The sequence below is a fragment of the Pelodiscus sinensis genome, chromosome 11 (assembly GCF_049634645.1).
Source record: "Pelodiscus sinensis isolate JC-2024 chromosome 11, ASM4963464v1, whole genome shotgun sequence".
NCBI classification, from domain to species: domain Eukaryota; kingdom Metazoa; phylum Chordata; order Testudines; family Trionychidae; genus Pelodiscus; species Pelodiscus sinensis.
The window spans coordinates 12,205,606-12,227,326 of NC_134721.1; the positions used below are offsets into that span (position 1 = coordinate 12,205,606).

General features: G+C 44.9%; 1 protein-coding gene across 1 annotated transcript in view; it reads right to left on the bottom strand.

Annotated features, from left to right (window-relative positions):
- The window catches only part of CNTN3 (contactin 3), a 274,591-nt gene extending 253,092 nt beyond the window's left edge, over positions 1 to 21,499 (bottom strand). Inside the window, exon 1 of the mRNA XM_075938655.1 lies at positions 20,665 to 21,499. The gene's annotated coding sequence lies outside the window, so the exon portion shown is untranslated. The remainder of the gene's footprint in view (positions 1 to 20,664) is intronic.
- Positions 21,500 to 21,721: the final 222 nt, after the last annotated feature.

Sequence of the window (21,721 nt, forward strand, 5' to 3'; positions counted from 1 at the left end):
AAAACTTTTTACACCCAAAAATTTCATCGCCCATCCGGCTACAATTAAGTTGTTTAAAGAAATGTGTTTCAATGGTAGGGGAAAAAAACGGTCTAAAAACTATAGGTACTGGATGTACTTTAGATATAGATAAATATATTTTAAAAAGGGGTACTTTATTAAAAAAAGGTTGAAAAACACCGGTCTAGACCATCCCTGGTAGACATTTATCTAACCGGCTCTTAAATATCTCCAGATATGGAGATTCCACAACCTCCATAAGCAATTTATTCCAGTGTTTAACAAAGGTAGGAAATTTTTCCTAATATCCAGCCTAAACCTCCCTTGCTGCAGTTTAAGCCCATTGCTTCTTGTCCTATCCTCAGGAGGCCAAGGAGAACAATTTTTCTTCCCTCCTCCTTGTGACATCCTTTAGATACCGGAAAACCGCTATCATATCCCTTCTCAATCTTCTTTCCAAACTAAAGAAGTCCAACTCTTTCAGTCTTCCTTCATAGTCATGTTGCTCTTCTCTGAACCTTCTCCGATTTCTCCACATCTTTCTTTAAATGTGGTGCCCAGAACTGGACACAATACTCCAGGTGAGGCCTAATTAATGCAGAGTAGAACGAGAACGACTTCTTGTGTCTTGCTCACAACACAGCTGTTAATGCATCCCAGAATGATGTTTGATTTTTTTGCAACAGCGTCACACTGTTGACTCATGTTTAACTTTTCATCCACTGTGACCCCTAGATCACTTTCTGCAGTATTTCTTCCTAGACAGTCGCTTCCCATTCTGTAGGTGTAAAACAGATTGTTCCTTCCTAAGTAGAGTACTTTGGATTTGTCCTTATTAAACTTCATCCTACTTACGTCAGACCATTTCTCCAGTTTGTCCAGATTGGAGGATTGGGTCACAATTCAAAACAAAGCAGTTGCAACCCCTCCCAGCTTGGTATCATCTGCAAACTTAATAATCATCCTCTGTAAGCCAATATCGAAATCATTGATGAAGATATTGAACAGAACTGGTCCAAAAACAGACCCCCGCAGAATCCCAATTGCTATGCCCTTCCAGCAGGATTGTGAACCATTAATAACTACTCTCTGAGGGTATGTCTACACTACAAAGTTAATTCGAACTAATGGACGTTAGTTTGAATTAACTTTGATAGGCGTTACACTAGCGCTCCGCTAGTTCGAACTTAATTCGAACTAGCGGAGCACTTAGTTCGAACTAGGAAAACCTCATTCTACGAGGACTAAGCCTAGTTCGAACTTACTAGTTCGAATTAAGGGCTGAGTAGCCCCTTAATTCGAACTAGTGGGAGGCTAGCCCTCCCCAGCTTTCCCTGGTGGCCACTCTGGCCAACACCAGGGAAACTCTATTGCCCCCCTCCCAGCCCCGGACCCCTTAAAGGGGCACGGGCTGGCTACGGTGCCTGTGCCAGGTGCAAGCCTGCCAGCACCCAGCCAGCAGACCCTGCACCTGGCACGGCTCGAGCCAGCCACCCGATGCCCCCCAGCCCTCCCCCTCTTCCCGGGACCAGGCTGGCGGCTCCTGGGAGCTTGCCCGGGAACGCAAGAGGTGGGCACCCACCTGGTCTAGTGCGGACATCATGGACCTCGTCCATGACCTCCGCACTAGGCACAGGAAAGCGGCCGTCTAGGGCAGGAGAGCTGCCAGTCTGGCCACCCAGGAGCAGGTGTGCATGAAAATCAAAGTGGTCCACTGAGACCCCCTACCCTGAGCCCTGAGCTTACAATGGCTGTACTGGGTCAGACCAAAGGTCCATCTAGCCCAGTAGCCTGTCTGCCAACAGCGGCCAACCCTAGGGACCCTGGAGGGGATGGACCAAAGACAGTGACCAAGCCATTTGTCTCATGCCATCCCTCTCCAGCCTTCCACAAACTTCGGGCAGGGACACCACTCCTACTCCCTGGCTAATACCACTCCATGGACCCATCACTTTATCTCTCTTCTCTTTAAACTCTGTTCTAGTTCTAGCCGTCACAGCCTCCTGCAGCAAGGAGTTCCACAGGTTGACTCTTTGCTTTGTGAAGAACAACTTTCTGTTACTAGTTTGAAGCCTGCTACCCATTCCTTTCCTTTGGTGTCCTCTAGTCCTTCTATTATGGGAACTAATGAAGAACTTTTCTTGATGCACCCTCTCCACCCCACTCATGCTTTTATAGACCTCTATCCTATCCCCCTTCAGTCTCCTCTTTTCTAAACTGAAAATTCCCAGTCTCTTTAGCCTCTCTTCATATGGGACCTGTTCCAAACCTCTGATCATTTTAGTTGCCCTCCCCTCTCCCACCCTCTCTCTTCCCCTCTCCCACCTCCTTTTCCCAGTCTCCCCCAGTTTTGTTCAATAAAGAGAGATTCTATTTTTGAGCACACGTTTTCTTTATTTTGTACATCAGGAAGGGGGGCTAGGGAAGGGTAAGTGGAAGGAGGTGAGGGAGGAATGGGGTACGAGCCCCCGATGGGGAGGACTGGGGTGGCTCTGCGGGCTTCAGGGTGTGGAAGCTCTCCTGCAGCCCCCAATTGCCCCCTCTCCCCAGATGGCAGCCTGCGGCAAGTGCAGCCGGTCTGATGGCCGAGTGCTGTGATGTGCCCAGTGTGGGCACTCAGGGCACTCCAAGCCAGGACTGCTTTGCAAGCGGGGAACCCCTGAGAACTGTCTGTCCGGGGTGGGGGTTGGGACCCTTTAAGCACAGCCCTCGGCTAGCCTGAGGCAGCAGCTCCATGCTCTAAGTCCTCATCTGATGCCCTGCCGGCACTGCTTTCCGGCCATCCTTAACCCCGGTTCAGGGTCCACTTAATGTGGACATGCTAGTTCGAATTAGCAAAACGCTAGTTTTTTAGTCTGGATCCGTTAGTTCGAATTAGCTTAGTTCGAATTAGCACTGTAGTGTAGACAAACCCTAATAATGGTTATCCAGCCAGTTATACACCAACCTTATAGTAGCCCCATCTAAGTTGAATTTGCCTAATTTATTGATAAGATCATACAAGACCGTATCAAATGCCTTACTAAAGTCTAGGTATACCATGTCCACGGCTTCTTCCTTATCCACAAGACTCATTATCCTATCAAAGTAAGCTATCAGATTAGTTTGACATGAGCTGTTCTTTACAAATCCATGCTGGCTGTTACCTATCATCCAATTATCTTCCAGGTGTTTGCAGACAAACTCCTTAATTACTTGCTCCATTATCTTTCCTGGCACAGAAGTTAAACTGACTGGTCTGTAGTTTCCTGGGCTGTTCTTATTTCTCTTTTTATAGATGGGCACTACATTTGTCTTTTTCCAGTCTTCTGGAATCTCACATCTTCCATGATTTTTAAAAGATGAAAGCTAAAGGCTCAGATGTGTCCTCTATCTTCTTGAGTATTCTAGGATGCATTTCAACAGGCTCTGGTGACTTGCAGACATCTAACTATTCTAAGTGATTTTTAACTTGTTCTTTTTTAATTTTATCTTCTAAACCTACCCCTTTCACATTAGTATTCATTATATTAGGCATTCCTTCATCAACAGACTTCTCGGTGAAGACTGAAACGAACAAGTCATTAGGGACTCCTGCCATTTCCAAGTTTACGGTTACTGTTTCTCCCTCCTCATTTAGCAATGGGCATATTCTATCCTTGGTCTTGCTCTTGCTTCTAATATATTTATAGAAAGTATTTTTGTTGCCCTTTATGTCTGTAGCTAGTGTGAGCTCATCTGTGTCTTTGCCTCTCTAATGTTGCCCCTGCATACCTGTATTATTCACTTATATTCATCCTTTGTAATTTGACCTAGTTTCCATGTTTTATGAGACTCCTTTTTATTTTTAGATCATGCAAGATCACCTGGTTAAGCCAAGGTGGTCTTTTGCCATACTTTCTATCTTTCCTACGCAGCAGAATAGCTTACTTTTGTGACTTTAATACTGTCCCTTTGAAAAACTGCCAGCTTTCTTCAGTTGCTTTTCCCCTTAGTCTTGCTTCCCATGGGACCTTACGTACCAGCTCTCTGAGCTCACCAAAATCTGCCTTCCTGAAATCCATTGTCTCTATTTTGCTTTTCTCCCTTCTACCCTTCCTTAGCATTGTGAACTCTATGATGTCATGATCACTTTCACCCAAGCAGCCTTCCACTTCCAAATTCTCAACCAGCTCCTCCCTATTTGTTCAGATCAAATCTAGAATAGCTTCCTCCCTAGTAACTTTTTCAACCTTCTGAAATAAAAAGTTGTCTCCAATGCAGTCTAAGAACTTATTGTACAGTCTGTGCCCCGCTGTGTTAGTTCCCCAACAGATGCCTGGATAGTTGAAGTCCCCTATAACAACCAAATCCTGCGCTTTGGATGATTTTGTTAGTTGTTTAAAAAAAGCCTCATTCACCTCTTCCGCCTGGGTAGGTGGCCTGTAGTAGACCCCTAGCATGGCATCACCCTTGTTTTTTACCCTTTTAAACCTAACACAGAGACTCTCAACAGGTCTGGTTCCTACATCCATCTCCACCTCAGTCCAAGCATGTACATTTTTAATATATAAGGCAACATCTCCTCTCTTTCCCCTCCTGGGCTTCATTTGCAACTCCGGTTGCCTACAATACCACTCTAGTTCGAACTAGAGTGGTAGTGTAGACATACCCTGGGATACTACCAATGTCATAGTTATATTTATTAGCACTTCCAGTTCTTCCTGCTTATTACTCATACTTCTTGTATTTGTGTATAGGCATCTGCCCCGTCAAATCTAGTTCAAAGTCCCCCTCACTACGTTAGCTAGTCTGCATCCAAATATGGTCTTCCCCTTCCTCGAAAGGTGAACCCCAAATCTGCTTAGCAATCCTCCTTGGAACAGCTCATTTTGTGCCTTTGCCTTTCTAATCTTGCCCCTGCATACCTGTATTGTTCGACCCTGCATTGTGTGTGTGTGTACTGTAAAAATCATCGCCAATGTTTACGGATTAAAAAAAATGTCAAGCCCAGGTCTCTCTAATGATATTTGTGGTGAATTACCATACAACATATTTAGAGTGCAATCTTGGATAGGGATGTGAAGGTTTAAGTAGGTAGGTGGGGGCTGGAGCAGCTCTCAGCCTGTTATGGGCAGGGGTCTACTCCAGCCCTGTCTACCACAAACAGAGGCTGCTCCAGCTGGGACACCAGAGCAGTCCCTACCTGTGAGGCACCCTGTCTCACCACAGGCTTTGTCCACGGTGAGCTCGGGCACTCCACAGGCAGGTGCCACTACTCCAACTGGGACACCAAAGCAACCTGACCTGCCACAAGCAGGGGCTGACCTGGCTGGCCAGGCTAACGCAGCCCCTGTCTGCAGATGGCGGTGGGAGGTATTCCAGCCCAGCAGCAGGCAAGGGAGCTGTTTCAGCAGGGCTGGAAATGCCATCCCCATTTATCCCCCTTAATCAGTTAACTGGTCAAACAGTATGTTTAACCAGTTAGCCAATTAAATGGGATTTTACATCCCTCATCTTGGATAGGATCCCACGGAATCAGCATTCCTTATTAAGAAAGCTGAGGTGACTTTGCAGTAAAGAACTTAAAAATTCACAGTAGATCACAGAATCAGAGCTCACTTCTACTTTTAGTGTTATTTGTGGTTAGCAATTTGGCACCAACTTATGGCCACACATTGGCATCAAATGGCCAGTGCAAAGTCCAAGACACCTCTCAGTGAATCCCAACCTGAGGAAAATATCTTGCCAGAGGCCAAGGGAAAAGGTACAAGGGTTTTGGAAGACTACAAAGGGAAGAAGTCCAGTTACTCCGTAAATATTGTTTGTTATGCCAGGCTGTCAAACTTCTTGGGGCTTAGCTTACTGGTGCGGCTCTGAATACCTCACTATTTCACTTCAATGGATAGTTTTTATATCTTTTCAAAAGGCATTTGAAGAGCCAAGCAGGAAAACGTAAAGTTAATGACAAAGGGTCTTCATCCTCTTCATTGAGGCAAATTGCCACACTTGTACCCTATGGAATCAGCTGTCATGTGAATGGAACAGCAAAGATACAAAGCCAATTGTACGAAGGAAGTTCAACCACCCCTGGTTTAATATAGAAATACAACATCACATATTGGCATACAGCAACAAACAGATATGGAAGCTGCCAAAAAACACTACACTGGAGTAGAAGGATCAAACTTTAAACTAATCATGGGACTCTAAAATCTGCTACAAACCTACACATGTAAACTGATTGATACTGAGTTTTTTAAGGTCATGGTTAACACACCGGCTACAGTGGAATTATGAATAAATGCACACTGCATTATTTACTCGGAAACTTATAATGGTTCCCGCTGTTGGAAACGTGGATTTTTGACATCATAAAAATTCCTGCACTACTTCAGTAAGTAATCTTGTAAATTGGGCGTATCAAACTGGCTTTGGAGGGCCACTTGCGGCCTAATCAAAATTTTTTGCAGCCCGCCAGAACATTTTTATAAAAAACGAAGTGCGGCCCGCTGGCCGCTTGGAGCACATGGCTGAGTGCCTGCTTATAGCCAGCCGGGCTGCTCTGTGCTGCAGCAACTGCTCATGGCCAGCCGAGCTGCTCTGCACATGCGCTCACGACCAGCTGGGCGCTCTGTGCTGGGCTCTCCAGCAGGCGCTCACAGCTGGCTGCTGTGCTCACGCCACCCCAGCGCCTCAGGCAGCAACGTTGACTCTGGGACCCAGGTATTAGGTTGGGTGGGTGGGGGAGGGGGGGAGAGCCTGGCCCTGGGAGAGGGGAAAGCATTAGTTTGGGGGGAGGGGAGGCTAGCTCTGAGGGAGTGGAAGGGGATTGTGTTAGAACGGGGGTATGGGAGTACCTGGCTCTGGGGGAGAGGAAGGGGTTATTTTGTTAATATTTTGTTTTTTATTTATTTATTCCCAAATTTTAAAAAAATCACTAAATATATATTAATATCAATAAATGTCAATTTTTTGCAATTGCATGAATAATTATATCTTTATGCAAAATTTCAAACTTACAAAGTACCTGAAATTTTCACAGAAGCCTGTCCTATTTGATTAACCATGGTCTATACTTGTTTTTATTTCCACAAAACAAGTTATGTATCATATACAATATTTAAAAGTACCTTAAATTTATATTTAAACTAGCTGGAGTTACCCAGTGTTGCTTGGGATCTGGGAGGAACAAAATGTAGAAAAACAGTAATCCATTATCTTTTTCTGAATGGTAGAAGAGTTGCACTGATTTCTATAGGGATTAAAATATAGGTCTGCGTCATCCCCAGGGAGGAGGGGTGAGGCCCCAGGTGGAGGGGAGTCTACACACGGGAGGGATGCCCAAGCTTGTGCCCAGGGCTGCAGGTGCCACGGGGGGCAGGGCAGGTGCCCGAGCCATTGTGTGCATGAGGGTCGGGGCACTGCGTGCTGGTACGGGGGGGGGGGGGGGGGGAAGGGAGTAAGAGGGTCGCTTATGTAACCTCGCAGACGGGAGGGGGCGAATCCCAGATGGCGTTGGAGGCTGCAGGCGGTGGGCACAGGACCTAGGGTGGGCGGGGCAGCCCCTGCAGCACAGTGCAGCAGGTTACTTTTTTATTTTTACAGCTTGAGTCCGATCAGGTCCAAACGTACCTTAAAACCTTCTCCTGGAGGAAAGGTTATCCCATGCAAAGTTTGGTTGTGGTAGCTCTTATAGTGTCCAAGCTATTAGCGCACAAACTTACAAACATTCTCCTTTACATATTAGTTTAAAAATTATTGTAATATTATATAGTATACCTAAAACAATCTAGAATAATAAATAACTATGACTTTCACACAAAGTACATTTTCTTTGGTGGCCCTAGGATTGCCAGGTGTCCAGTGGCCCTGAAAGCTATCAGTTTTCATTTGTGCGGCCCTCAGTAGACTTAGAGTTTGACATGCCTGTTGTAAATCCTTCTTAAATTTTGGATCATCTACCAAACTCTAAAAGTTTTGAATTTTATCAGTCGAGCCTCATTACATTCTTGTTAATTCCTAAAAGAAACAGAAGAATCTTGCTCAACTTTCTACAGAAATGTTCTAGAAGTTAGAGCGCAACATAGAATCCAGGTGTGAAAAATACAGATCACACTAAAAGGTTACATACAAGTTCCAACATATTAGGGCAAATACAGTAACACTAGAGACAAATGAATAGCCGCTAAGGGCCGGTCTACATTACAATGTTAGATTGAAATAAGCCACAGTAGGTCAAGTTGCTAATATAGGGGTCAACATTACCAAGCTCCTTCCATTGATCTGAAGGGCTTTTTAAAAGTGACTGGTGTACTTCACCACCACGAGAGCCACAGTGGACCCTTCTGGGTCAAATCTGGGGTAGTGAAGATGCATCACTGTGCAACCTCCAGGAGAGGTTTCAGAATTCTACAACGTGACCACTCCGCACATCACGTTCTGCTCCACAGGGAAGGCCTCAGGAACTATTGAATTTCCTGTTTGATCCCCATCGAGAGCTCATCAGCACAGCTGACCATATGTATCCTTCACAAATGTGCTCCAGTATGTAGGAGACACTGGATCTGACTGTTGGGTGGGGAGAAGACTCTGAGAAGGCAAAGCTCCAAACCAGCAGAAGAAACACTGACACGTATGCAGAAAAAAAAAATCCACACAGGGCAAGAAGGAGAAACGCTACCCCCAAAAAACCACAACAGTGCTGCAGGAAAACCAATGAGCTCAGACAAGCATGCCAGAAGAAAAGCGAGACAAGGGAGTTACTCTGTGCCACGTATATGCCACTTCTATGAGCAGCTACATGGGATTCTAGGGAGCATGCCACCACTGAGTCTGTGGATCTCAAGCCACATCTATACTTACACACCAGAGATCCATCTTCTGGCATTTGATTTAGCAGGCCTATTTAAGACCCGCTAAATCGAATGCTGAGCGGCTCCGACTGGCACCAATGCTCCTCACAGTCACGAGGAGTAAGGGAAGCCGACAGGAGCATTTGCTTTTATCGGCCTTCCACTGTGAAGATGGGTGTCAAGCTTGGCTTAATGTAAGCTCACTCCATTGTTATTTATGGCTATTTAAGCCAACTTCCTGGCCTCGGGAGGAGGCGGCGGCGGGGAAGTGAGCAGCAGGCAAGAGGAGGATCCATACTCTCCTATAGCCAGCACTTTTTCCTAACTCTGGAGCCAATCCCTTCCCAGGACCTATTGTCACCAGACCATGATGGCTGGGAAGACACCGCTGGTGAGTGCACATTTGTCATCACATGAGGTGGGTTAAATGCAGCTGTGTTTAATCTGAGCTGAATTGAGACACAGCAGCAGCCAATCCAGCTGTACAAAAATTGCTCCCCAGAAAAGACTGACAACACACTTGGGGATAGACTGGGAATCCTCCACGTACAGGTTTGCGAAGCTCTCCAGGAGGTATTCTGCAACCCTTTGCAGAAGGTTTCTGGGGCAGGGCTGCCTTACTCCATCCTCCCCAGTAGGACACTTTCCTACACCACACCCATCTTAAGTGATCTGCCATCGTTGCAATGCACAGACTCCTGCAGCAATCTCTCCCTTTCCTGCGCTGTTACCCTCAGGAGTCCGATATCACTCTTTGTTATCTGGGTGAAATGGGGGAAGATTTGTAAGGGACAGCCCCGAAGTAATCTGCCACTGTTTGCAGATACCCACCAAAAAATGACCTCATGTGTGCCCTGTGTGCAGTTGTGGAAGAGATCATCTCAGACGACAGCCATCATGTTCAGGAGGGGCATGGTGCCATCCTGTGCAAATCTTGTCTCTGTCCACCCCAAACCGGTGTCCCTCCTTTTCAAAGGCAAACCCATTAGCTGTTAGCAGCATCTAGGTTACTGTGGTATATGGGGGAGAAGAGGGTGCTATAGTTTGCAGCAACCCTTTCCCAAGTATATTAAAAGTGGCAGCAGAAAACCCCTCTTACCCATTTGCTTACCATGCCAGCCTGAAAACTGAAATCTGCTGCCCAGAGCTCTACCATGTGTTTTATCAGACGTGTACACAGTCATTTTAAAAAGACAAAATATGACCTTCTACCTCTCGCGTGTTTTCTGCTGCAAAGGGCTTCATTCTTTGCAAGAGTTAACCTCTTTTCAACACTGTAGCTTCTGTAAAGCTACCCTTGTGGGTTTTTTAACTTGCAGCTGCAACCTTGTTGTGGGACCTTCCTCCACTCCAGCACAAAGGCCATCACAGATCAGAAGGTGGAAAAAAAAAAAAAAAAGACAGGAAAAGATACGTTTTGCAAGCTAATGTGATTCTCCCACACAAACAGGACATAACTCAATACATGGAGGCATACACCGTCAGAGCGTGTGCAAGGAACAAGACAGAAAAGCATGCAGGGAACAGAGCGTAATGCAGGTGATCTTGCAGCTTATGGGGAAGTCAACAATATGTTGAGGCATACGGTTGAGTTGCAGGTAAGGCAGCTAAAGAACAATCCCGCAGTACCAATGTTCCCTGTAAGCTGAGCGCTTGGGCAGCCGCTCAAAAGATATTCAAATGCTGCCTCACTGGTAAACAGAGCTTCCACAGCTAGGTTTTATGTTTCTAATGGTGGTGCAAATCTGCACATGCCTCAGTGCACATAGAAAAATTTATTCTGCACATGGATGAAAAAGATTGGGTAGTGCACAATGTTCCCTCTGACAACGAGCCTCCTGCCCTCCTCACCAAGTTCCATATCCTCCTCTCCCAAGTGTGCTACAATGTGGGGGAAGAGAAGAGAGGAGGGAGCTCAGGAAACCCTTTTAGTCAACTGCAAGGGATGGTTCATGGAGCAGAAGGCTGTCATTCCCACAGCTGTCATAAGCTAAGTGTCCTTGCCCCTCTCCCTTCCTCCCCACCCTGGAGTGTTATCAGGCCTTTAGATCAGAGCCATATTTAGTATTCATTGCTATCCATGTTCAGTGTTTGTTAGCACAATAAAAATACACATATTGAGAACAAGAACATCTTTATTCACTGTGCACTCTATGAGGGGGATGGTTTACAAGGCAGAACATGCAAAAAAAAAGGGGGAGCTTCATGAGGAACACCACACAACTGTCATATCAATGACTTGTCATTCATGAAACTGGTTTTCAAAGCTTCCCAGAAATGTAGTGCATCTCAATGTGCTCTTCTTATTGCCCTGCTGTCTGGCTGCTCATATCTGGCAGGCTTACATGAGGTTTACAGGCTCAGTCAGCAAAGGCTTTCCTTGTTGACTGATCCCCATCTTGACTGCCACTTTGTGCCAACAAACAGCTGAGCCGGCACAATGCGATGGCCATTTTTAATCTAATGAAGCGGGAGATATTTAAGTCACCGCTTCATTGACTATGTCGGCAGAGGCACGTAGTCTAGACATACCCATGAAGAGTTGCTTCTCACTTAACCCTGAGGTTCTGTGGTGAAAGAGGCCTGAAATAGTCTTCTCTTCCTTGTGCATCCTGCATCCCTTCCAAACTCCTCATCCCCACCCCCACTCTAAAGCTCATACCTCCATCTGGAGCACTTTGTCCCACTCCAACCCTGAGCCCCCTCTTGCACGCTAAACCCTGCATCTCTGGCCCCACTGCAGAGCCCTCATCACTCCACACTCCAACCTCTGCCCCAGCCCTGAGCCTCTTCCCGCGCTCTTAACCTTTCAACATCATGTCCGTGTGCAGAGTTTTGTAATGTGCACCAGTATGGCTCTTGTGTGTCACACATGACCTTCATATTGGTGCACAAAACAAAATTTATTACAGACACGCACATAAATTGTTAGACGGAACACTGAGCATGGGGCATTAGTTCCAAACTGTTTTTGTCCCCTCTTTGACCATAAAATTGAAGTTTTCCACCAGAAGGAGAGGTAAAGACCACACATACTTTGTTCAGTTCTAGATGCATCCTTTTTTTTTTTTCTGAAACACTCACTCCTGGATCTTTTGCATCCCATGTTGCAATGTACTAATTTATAGGATTCACAAGGCAAGTTATTCCACTGATTGAAGCATGAAGATACCAGACTCTGGGAACTCAGCCTCCAGGCTGAAAGTCATTTCTTGCCACTCACATCCATTTAATTCAGTGGGATTATGGAATGCATCTTCAACCACCATTATCCTGTTGTGCATAAGATTAATTCTTCTTGAAAATTCAGATTATAGTTCAGAACATTCACTGGCTTATTCTAAACTTTAAAAAAGTCAGAATCATAACTACTAAAGTGGATACAACTCACTAAAACAACTATGTTAATCAGTCAGTAATTTATTTTTAAACATATTTAAAGAGTAGTACACCCTTATGCGTTGTTCATAGGAATATATTTTATTTGTATGTAACCTGCATTCCTTTAAACTAGGACATCATTTAAAAAAAAAAAGACAGTAAATTGCTTAAAATATTAAATAGTACTTCAATTTTGTTCAGATTTAGATTTTTTAGAAATCTGCATCTTTTATTTCTGAATGTTAAAAAAAACAAACCATATTTTTTTTACTCTGTTCTAACCTCAACCTATGAGCTTCTTATTTGGATCAGTCGTTTTGGGTAATTAACAGAAAGGCTATAACAATCCTCTGAATTGCTATTTAAAAAAAAAATTGTCCTTGCGTTTCCAGTCCACTGTCATTAATTAGATCAACTGAGTGACTTTCACATTCACTATGGAACTTGTCAGTCCTTAATCTGTCAAGTCCTTCCAAAACCATTGTGTAAATCATAAACATCACAGAACTGAAAGAGGTCATCTCAACCATCCCCTGCACTCAGAACAGGAGGAAGTATTGTCTAGACGAGTGATCTGTAACCTTTTTACACCCAAGACCACTTTTTAAATGTCAGAACATCCTTCCTTGAAGCCCCGCCCTCTCTATTCTCCTCCTCTCCATCACTTGCTATCCCCAGCCTTTATACTGCTCCCCCCCCCCCCGATTCCCTCTGGGGACTCCTCCCCCCCCAAAAGTTTCCAGCAAGCCGGAGACCTGGGGGAGGGGAGCATCCAGTGCAATTCCGGAACCCCCAGAGATGGCTCAAATTTTAGAAGAGAGTGGAGGTGAAGGGGGGGAAGGTAAGTTTCTGTGAGGTAATGACATTAGGGGTGACAATTGGGGAACCTGTCTTTGTATCACCCCTATGTCATTACCTCACAAAGACAGGTTCCCCAATTGTCACCCCTAATGTCATTACCTCACAGAAACTTACCTTCCCCCCTCACCCCCACTCTGTTCTAAAATTTGTCAATTTCACATGCGTTCATTTTTTTTAATTGTATCACGTTGGTATATATGGTTGTGCCGATTTTCTTCCACATATTGATCTGAGGAAGTGGGTCTGGCCCACGAAAGCTCATCACCTAATAAACCATCTTGTTAGTCTTTAAAGTGCTACATAGTCCTGTATTTTGTTTCAGCTACACAAGACTAACATGGCTGCATCTCTATCACCTTTCTTTTCATAGACCTCTTGAAAATTGCTGTGGGTCTTGGTGGACCACTTAATGATCTTTCCAGTGTTGTTCATACTGGAAGCTAACTATTATAGCAACTTTATCCAAAGCACTTTACATTTTAAGAAAACCTTAAGGAGAAGTGTGTTTTTATTTGTAGAACAAAAAAACCCTAATATTTTAATATCAGTAGTCTCACCTTTCTAATGCAATGGATGTGTCTGTTTTTCTGAGTAAAGATCAGGGAAATCAGGTGTAATGTGCATAAGTTTTAAGTCAGATTCAGCATTCAGCCTGCTTCTGTATTTTGACTTAAGAGTGCTAAGTGACGAAAATCCTGCCTCACATAGGTACTTAGTAGCAAGTGTTATTAGAAAACACACTGCTTTGCCTGTAAATTCTGTGTACTTTCCAGTTCTTTTCATCCAAAGCTCAATTAGGGAACTTCTTTCAAATTCTAATTGTAATATTTAGCTGCAAGAAAGCTTCAACAAGCACTCTTGTGCCTAATTGGACAAACCAAAGGGCAGCTTGCTGATTTGAATACCGAAAGGATTACATATCCAGTTGCTTGGTTCAGCTTCTACTGGAAAGTAATCTTCAAACTGTTACTTAGGAGCAATGAGATGTTCTTCAAAGTCATTTTTTAATTTTTTCTCCCCCAAGAACCAGTTCATTTTCAGACAGAAAACCTTCCAAAGTTGGAACCATCGAGGGAACTATCCACAGATCACATGAATGGAGCTTGCAGACCATAGTTTGAGAACCTCTGGTTTAGACACAATATTCTGCATTTTTCTTTTTGTACACAGAATCCATGCCATTAGATTTCCCTCCACCTCCAATATGGATGTTTGTAGCTTTCTTAGTGTTCATTAAAATGTACTGTATCAACATTAATTGATTCATTTAACTTTTTGTTTTATTCACTTACAACACCTAATACAAGATATGCAAGTGTAAATCTGAACGAAAAAAAGTATATTCTATGTGATAATATGCTGAATAATGTCTTTGGTGTTAACATAAGAGATGATTTCAATCTTATCCAATTTAAGTTCCAGACTTTTAAATGGCCTAATCACCAGTTGGGCTTTGCCTTTTTTTCCCCCACTCTCTCATTTGACAAAGACTGTACCCGAGTGAAATTAATATTGAAGATCTGCTAGAAGGTCTAGCAGAGGGACTTAAATTGCAATGTTTTGATGGCAACGCTGGTGGCACGGAAAACACTTCTGCTACCAGCCCATAAAATCCATATACAGTACTGCTTTTTCATTTCAGTAGACATTTCTTGCAATGGTACATTACATCTTGAAGAATCCCAAGAAACAGATTTTCTACACGTTTTAAAATGAAAATGGATCTGTTCTATCTTACTACTTAAGAACTCTCAACAAGAGTTATTTTCATTATATCGTTCCAGGGATGGGCTCAGTCATGGAGACACCTTTCTGACTGTCACATGATGCACTGAAATACCACTGGCTATTTTCCTGCCCTCGAGAGCCCCTTAATTCTGGCCTGCTGAGCCAAGCCTTCTGGCTTCCTCCAGCACCGACAGAGGAAGAATCACAGCCCTATGCAGTATCATACAGATTCTGAGATCACATTAGCTCTGGGAAGGCTCAGCCAAAAGAACTTGCTTCAGCACCCAAATACACAGCCTCATTGGGACCTGAACCCCAGGTAATCTGTCCTTACTCTGTTTAAAGACCTATAGAAGGTAAGTTCATGTTCTGCATCTCTCTCTTCTCCCTGAGAGAGAGGATTACTACTTCCCTCTCCCTCCCCAGGAAACAAGCAGAAGTGACTTTTATACTCAATAAAGATAGGATTTAAGCGGTCATAAGAGATAGCAGGCAGAACAATGGAGGTTACTAAACAAAACAAAACAGAACTCACCAGCTAAGCTTCATGCACTAAGAAACTGGTACAGGTAATCTCTCACCCACAGCTATTCTGATAAGCTTCTTTCATAGACTAGAAAGCCTCCGAGCCTGGACTCAATCCTTCTCCCTGTTCAAACCTACATGTTTCTAGTAGTCATCTTAGGTGGCAAGCCAGGATGTCCTGATGACTGTCAGCAGCCTCTATTGTTTGGTTTTACACCTTTATATAGATTGTCAAAGGCAGGAATCTTGTGTGTTCAGTTTAAACTTTTTTGCTTTCAGAGGAAATCTCCAGATGAATGCCATCAGGTGATATGGCCACATGTCTTGGTAGGAACACCAGGTTTATAGGAAAAAATAAGACCATATTTCTTGATAACAGGCCACCAAGATCCTGGAGTACCTATCATTAATGGCCCTCACTTAGCATGACTATGTTATGAATGTAGGTTTATGCTGCGTATTTCTAACTTTAAATATAGGAATGATACATACATATAAAATGGAATAATCATATTCAGCAGATTACAAGCTTTCCAATGAAACCTTACATGAGGCATTTTGCATAAAGCATATTCCAGCTGTCGTATTCATAAGCATATTTCCATAAAGCACATGGAGTGCCCTGTGACAGTACCATTAAGTAAATGGTTTCCTATCTCTCAATTTTAAGCACATTTAAATCAGATGCATTCATGCAGTTTGAGAATCATTAAATTCCAGTCACCCATTTGCAATATCAATTAGCACATTCCACACTTATTAGTATTTGAGTAAGAAACCACCAGTTAGTGAATACAGCACTGAGGACCACTGGAAAAATGAGGACAACCAAACTAGCTTTAAATAAAACCAGATACTAGCATTCCCACCTTCCAGAATGCCTAATAAACCAAGCCCCACCTCCTAATGAGTCCACAGCCCCACTCACTTCCCCACTCTGATATCCAATAAGAAGCTTATTCTGCCTACTTGCCAAACCCACTTTTGAGCATCAATGTGTCTGCCTCTTCCCCTCTCACTATTGGCTTATAGATTCCTTGTACACAACAAGAATAGTAGTAACCTCCATCACTTCCCTTTTAATTTTTTTTAGAATAGTGAAATGTTTAAGTGCAGATTGGAGTTTAATGTTTCTTGTACCTGCAAATTCATGTTCTGCACCTGTAACACTGATATAACCCTCTGTGTTGCATTCTTTCTGAAAGTATGCAGCTTTTAAAAGAACCCACTTTGGGGGATTGCACTGAGAGGGCTAACAGAACCGTGATGCTAGACCTTTCAGTCCCTATTCACACTGCAGCAGTGCAAAATGCCCTGATACAAAATAAATATAAATAACCCAACTTCCCAACACAAAGGATGGGGAGCAATTACAAGCAAAGGCATACTTTCAGATTCCTAGACTAGCAAAACAGCTGTGTCCCCTTGGACTGGGCACTACACAATTAAAACACCCTCTCAGGAGAAGGAGGTCAGATGTCAGGAGCTGTTCAGGGGAACACAGTGATGCATCTAGAGCTCTGTAGAAGGTATCTGAAGACTCCTAGACCTAGAGAACTAGAAGTCTTGGGATAGTTAGATAAAACAACAAGCCAATCTGTGTGCCTAAGATCTGTTCTCTCTACAATGTGTTCGTTCTAAATCAGTAATATTTTGCATGAAGGCTGTCTAGTCACCACCGTCATTGCTCTTGGAAGGAACAGAAGCACAGGCACTGAAGGCAAGTCAGGCCTACTGAAGTAATCAGAGTTGACCACAGGGGAATGCAGCTCAGGAATAGTCTGACAATGGGAAAACCGTGCGATTTCATCCCAAAGGAGAGGTGACAATTGGAGGCACAGTACTAGAGAAGAATGCACTCAAAGAGCCCAGGAGGGGTCAGAGATCCAGTTAACCCATCAACAGCAGCTGCCAACACATTGCACATCCAATACAGTAAAAATCTTCAGGCTAACGCCTGCAGTCCTTACATTCACACGGACTTCAAGGAGAATTTTCAAAGAGATAACATTTAACAACTGTAAAATGCTTTGAGATACACTGATGAACTGCACAATAGGAAAGGTAGGGATTATCATTACACCATATTTTTTAAAATAGACTTATTTTTACACTACTCAGATGCTACATTACACAAAATGTTTGCCACTTACCAGAGCACACAAATTCGAAAAACAAGAAGTGTTTTCCTTTCTTATCACTATTGGCCAAAAAGCTAAATAATTTGTAAGTGGCAAAAATAAGGTTTGCCCCAGGTTATGAACTCTACCTACATATCTAGTTTTAGCCCACAGTGAATGCACTAATTCACAAATTATAATATTTGTATCTCCTAATAGCTTTGAGCAGAACTATTACAGCATCAATGTAATTGATCTAAAGCCCAATTCTACTCTCAAATACAAACACATCTGTACACATTAAGAACATAAGAACAGCCATACTGGGTCAGACCAAAGGTCCATCTAGCCCAGTATCCTGTCTTCTGACTGTGGCCAATGCCAGGTGCCCCAGACGGAATTAACAGAACAGGTAATCCTCAAGTGATCCATCTCCTGTCGCTCATTCCCAGCTTCTGACAAACAGAGGTTAGGGACACCATTTCTGCCCATCCTGGCTGACAGACAGGGATGGACTTAACCTCCATGAATTTATCTTGTTCTTTTTTGATCCCTGTTATAGTGTTGAACTTCAAAATATCTGGCAAGGCGTTCCAGGACTGTGCAACATTTGAGGGCACTTTAGAAATAACGTCCCCACCGTGCACACTGTTGCTCCATGTAGCCAAATCCTGACTTGGGACTTGGCTCACGAGCAGCAGTGATGAAAACACAACACAGATCATTTGGAACTTCACCACTGGCTCAAACTAGGGCTGTTGTAGATAAATCCCAATTTAAATTTCAGGCACCAAAAGCTCAAAAAGCCTTTACTCATGCCACCATTGCAGCAAGTTCACAATTGCAAGGAAGAACACCAAAATGATAGTAAACTATATCAACTGCTTCTAAGTATCTAGTGGAGAGCAACTCTGATTCATCCCATGCATCTTTCTTTCCATGCAAAGTCTTCTGTCTCTAATCGCTAAAATGCTTTGTTAAATTGGTGCAATATCTGGCAAAATGTTTAAGCAACACAGGTGAGTCTTATTATTTTTTATGTTTGAGTGTGGAGGTCTTTCAAAGAAAAAACTGCAACTATTGGATGGAAATACACTAGCAAGTATGTATGAAGAGAAGGACTTGTTTTTGTTCAAGCGTGATCCAGTACAAAATTAATGAACTGTAATGAACAATGTTTTGCATTTAATGAGAGGTGCCACGCATTTTCTGGAGGGTTCTGCATAGAACTGGATGAAAAATCCATTCTAATTTTCTAGGGGGAAAAATATCATTGACATTTCAATAGTTGAAAATGTTTAGCTGTTCTAAAAGTCGGTCAATAACCAAGGAAATGTCATGTGAAAGATTTCACAGGTATTTTACAAAAAGCTTCATTTGAATGTTAAAAATTTTAGACTAGCTCTAGTGTCACACACTCATCTCCCACTGATGAGAACAATAGTAGGGTAAAGCAACTCACATGGTGGTGCCCTTCTACTGTTAGTGGATTTTAAGCATTCAAGATAAGAATTAAAACAAAGCTTTGCACTTCAAAACATATGACAGCAGTTCTTTCAATAAAAAATACAAGAGAAGTTTAGTAACTGAATACACTGAAAGTATGTATAAGAACGACTTATAAACAAAACAAACTTTAGCGCCATTAAATGCAAATAAACATTTAAAGTTTTTCTATAATTTATTCCTCTTATTTTTGAATGAGGCTGTAACAGTGGATAACATTAAGCATTTGCTAAAGACTTTGCAGGACTGTGGCTTTAGAATTATTGGGAAAAAGATTTCAATAGCACCTCGACCTAAAAATCACATAAGAGCCTAAAATTCATTGAAAGACAATAGAAGTTATGCTTCTAAATCAACCAGGCTCTTTGAAAATGTTATCCTGTGTTTCTATCCCTACAGGAATAGCTTGGTGGTAAAGGAAGTATAGCTTGGTGGTAAAGGAAGTATAACTTATAAACACCTCAAGTACACAACTTCTAAAGAAAGGAAAACAACATGAAAAACCTCTTCGCAGTAGTGCATGCAGAAATAAAAGTGAAGAGATTTGTTTAGTGAAAACACAGATGAGTTCAACCAGAAAAGCAGCAGTATGCTTTAAAGTTCACACTGGTAAAGATGACGACTGCAGAACATATGAAATTGCCAGCACCACACTTTTTTTAAAGCCATTTTTAGTAATGTGTTTGGCTTAGCATAGTGGAAAAATAAAAGCAGAGCATTTTTTTAAAAAAATAAACGGGACATGGCCCTGTCAAAAGGTCATTTAAAAATAAACCCTCTGAACAAGGTAGGACTAGGAATCACTGGTTCTTTTGATTAATAATACTAATTATAATCTATAGCCAAATCAGAGTTCTTGTCAATGTTTGACACTGATCTCTGTGGGGATGACAGCCACAGGTCTGGGGCACCTGTTTCCCATTTAACGCGTTTTTATAATCTATTTTGCTGCGATTCGTTTACTCATTATCACTGCCAGATAGTCTACCCTCATTCTTATCCTTAAAAGTATTTGTTCATTGTTAAACTTCTCCTCCTCCTGTTTTTAGCACTCACAAGGCTGCACCTATGTTACACAAACTTCATCTACCTCCGTGTACACCCTAGAGCCACCAAGGTGTGTTTTTCTGACAGCTCTGCTTTAACCATAGCAACGCAGGAACTTCACATTTTTAAAGATATTAATGCTGGGGGAGGAGGAAAAAGAAGAGGAGACAGAAAGAAGCAAGCAGGGCTGCTTCATACAGTGCCTGGGAGAGCTTCCACTGGGAAACCCTGCTGAGGATGGCTGGGTGGGGAGGGAGGAAAAAGAAAAATAAACGAGGGGGGAATGGGCGGATTGCAGCCTGGCGAGCCAAGCCGGAACGCTGCCCTCCGCGGGAGGCTAGAGACGAGCAGGCAGCGCTGCAGAAGGAATCGCCGCAAACAGGCGCGGTAAGGCAGGCTGAGAGCCCGGAGAACTCTCCCCGGGGCCGCTCCGAAAGCCGCTTGCCCGGGCGAGCCGAGCGCCCCGGGGGAATCTCCCTTCCCCGGGCCGGGAGCCCGCCGCGGAGAGCAGCTCGCCCAACTTTTGTTTCCCGAAGTTTGCACCCCGGCAGGACCCCTCCTGCCCGGGGCAGGCGCCCGGCGCTCCGAGCCCCGCAGGGGGCTGCAGCTCGACCCCGCCTGGAGTCCGCCTCGGGCGGGGGCAGCCCCAGCCCGCGCCCCGCCGCCGCCGCGGAGCCACCTACCTGCCGCTCTTCGCCCCCCAGCGGGTCCCGCCAGCAGCGGCGTGTAAAATCCTGCGGCTCCTGCAGCGCCCGCCGCCGCCTCCGGAGCCCGGAGCGCCGCCCTTCAGTCACCGGGGCGGGGAGGGGCGGGGAGGGGCGAGGGCGCCTCGGAACCGCCCCGACCCCCCTGATCGCCAGCCGCGCTACGGGGCTCGCCGCTGGCTGCGCGCTCGCAGCCCCCGCCCGCCGGAGCGGCAGCAGCTGGAGCCGGGGCGGGGGTGGCGCCCTGCCCGGGGAGGCATGCCGGGCGCGGGGCGGTCCCCACGCGGGGGGAAGGCAGGTGCCAGCCGGGGCTGGCTAATGGCCCTTGGAGGGGCGGGGGAAGAGGCGCCCAGCTTGCAAGTGCTGCCGGGTGGCAGCAGCTTCCTCCGCAGCCGCGAGAAGGGCTGAGTCTGGACTCGGCCCGCTGGGGAGCTCAGCCCCGCTGGAAGGGGGGTTTAAGGGGCTCTGCAGTGACGCTCCTTCGGCCTGATTGGGGGGGAGAGGGGAGACTTCAGACGGCTGGAAACTTCCTCACCAAGTCTGTCCCCGCGCCTGCCACCGGCTCGGGCTCTGGCTCATTTACTGTCGCAGTCTGGGCTGAGCTGCGGGCGTTTCCCTCCACCCGCTGCAGGCGGCGGCGGCTGGGGACACGGGTAGTCTGCCCTCCCGGCGCGGGGCTGCAGAGGGAGCTGGGGCCGAAGGGGGGAGGAGGGAAATCGTTGCTTTTAATAGTCGTTCGTTTCCTCACTCAGCTATCGCCGCCACGTCTCCTGCTAGGGGCCCGCTTGCTTTGTGAAAACCCCTGCGCTGGCCTCCGAGCCGCTCGCCTTTCCGTCTACGGACAGCCGTGTAAACGGGCGCCCGGGACCTGCCAGTGTTCGAATCAGGGGGCTGTTCCCTTCCCTCCTCCCAGGCACCAAATCACCCTGCATCCCCATCAGAACGGCCGTTCCTTACCCAGTGCCTCTGCACCGAAAAGCCGGGTCTATGTATTCCTTCGGCACAGAGCGATGCTTCAAAAGAAGTGCACCTCTCT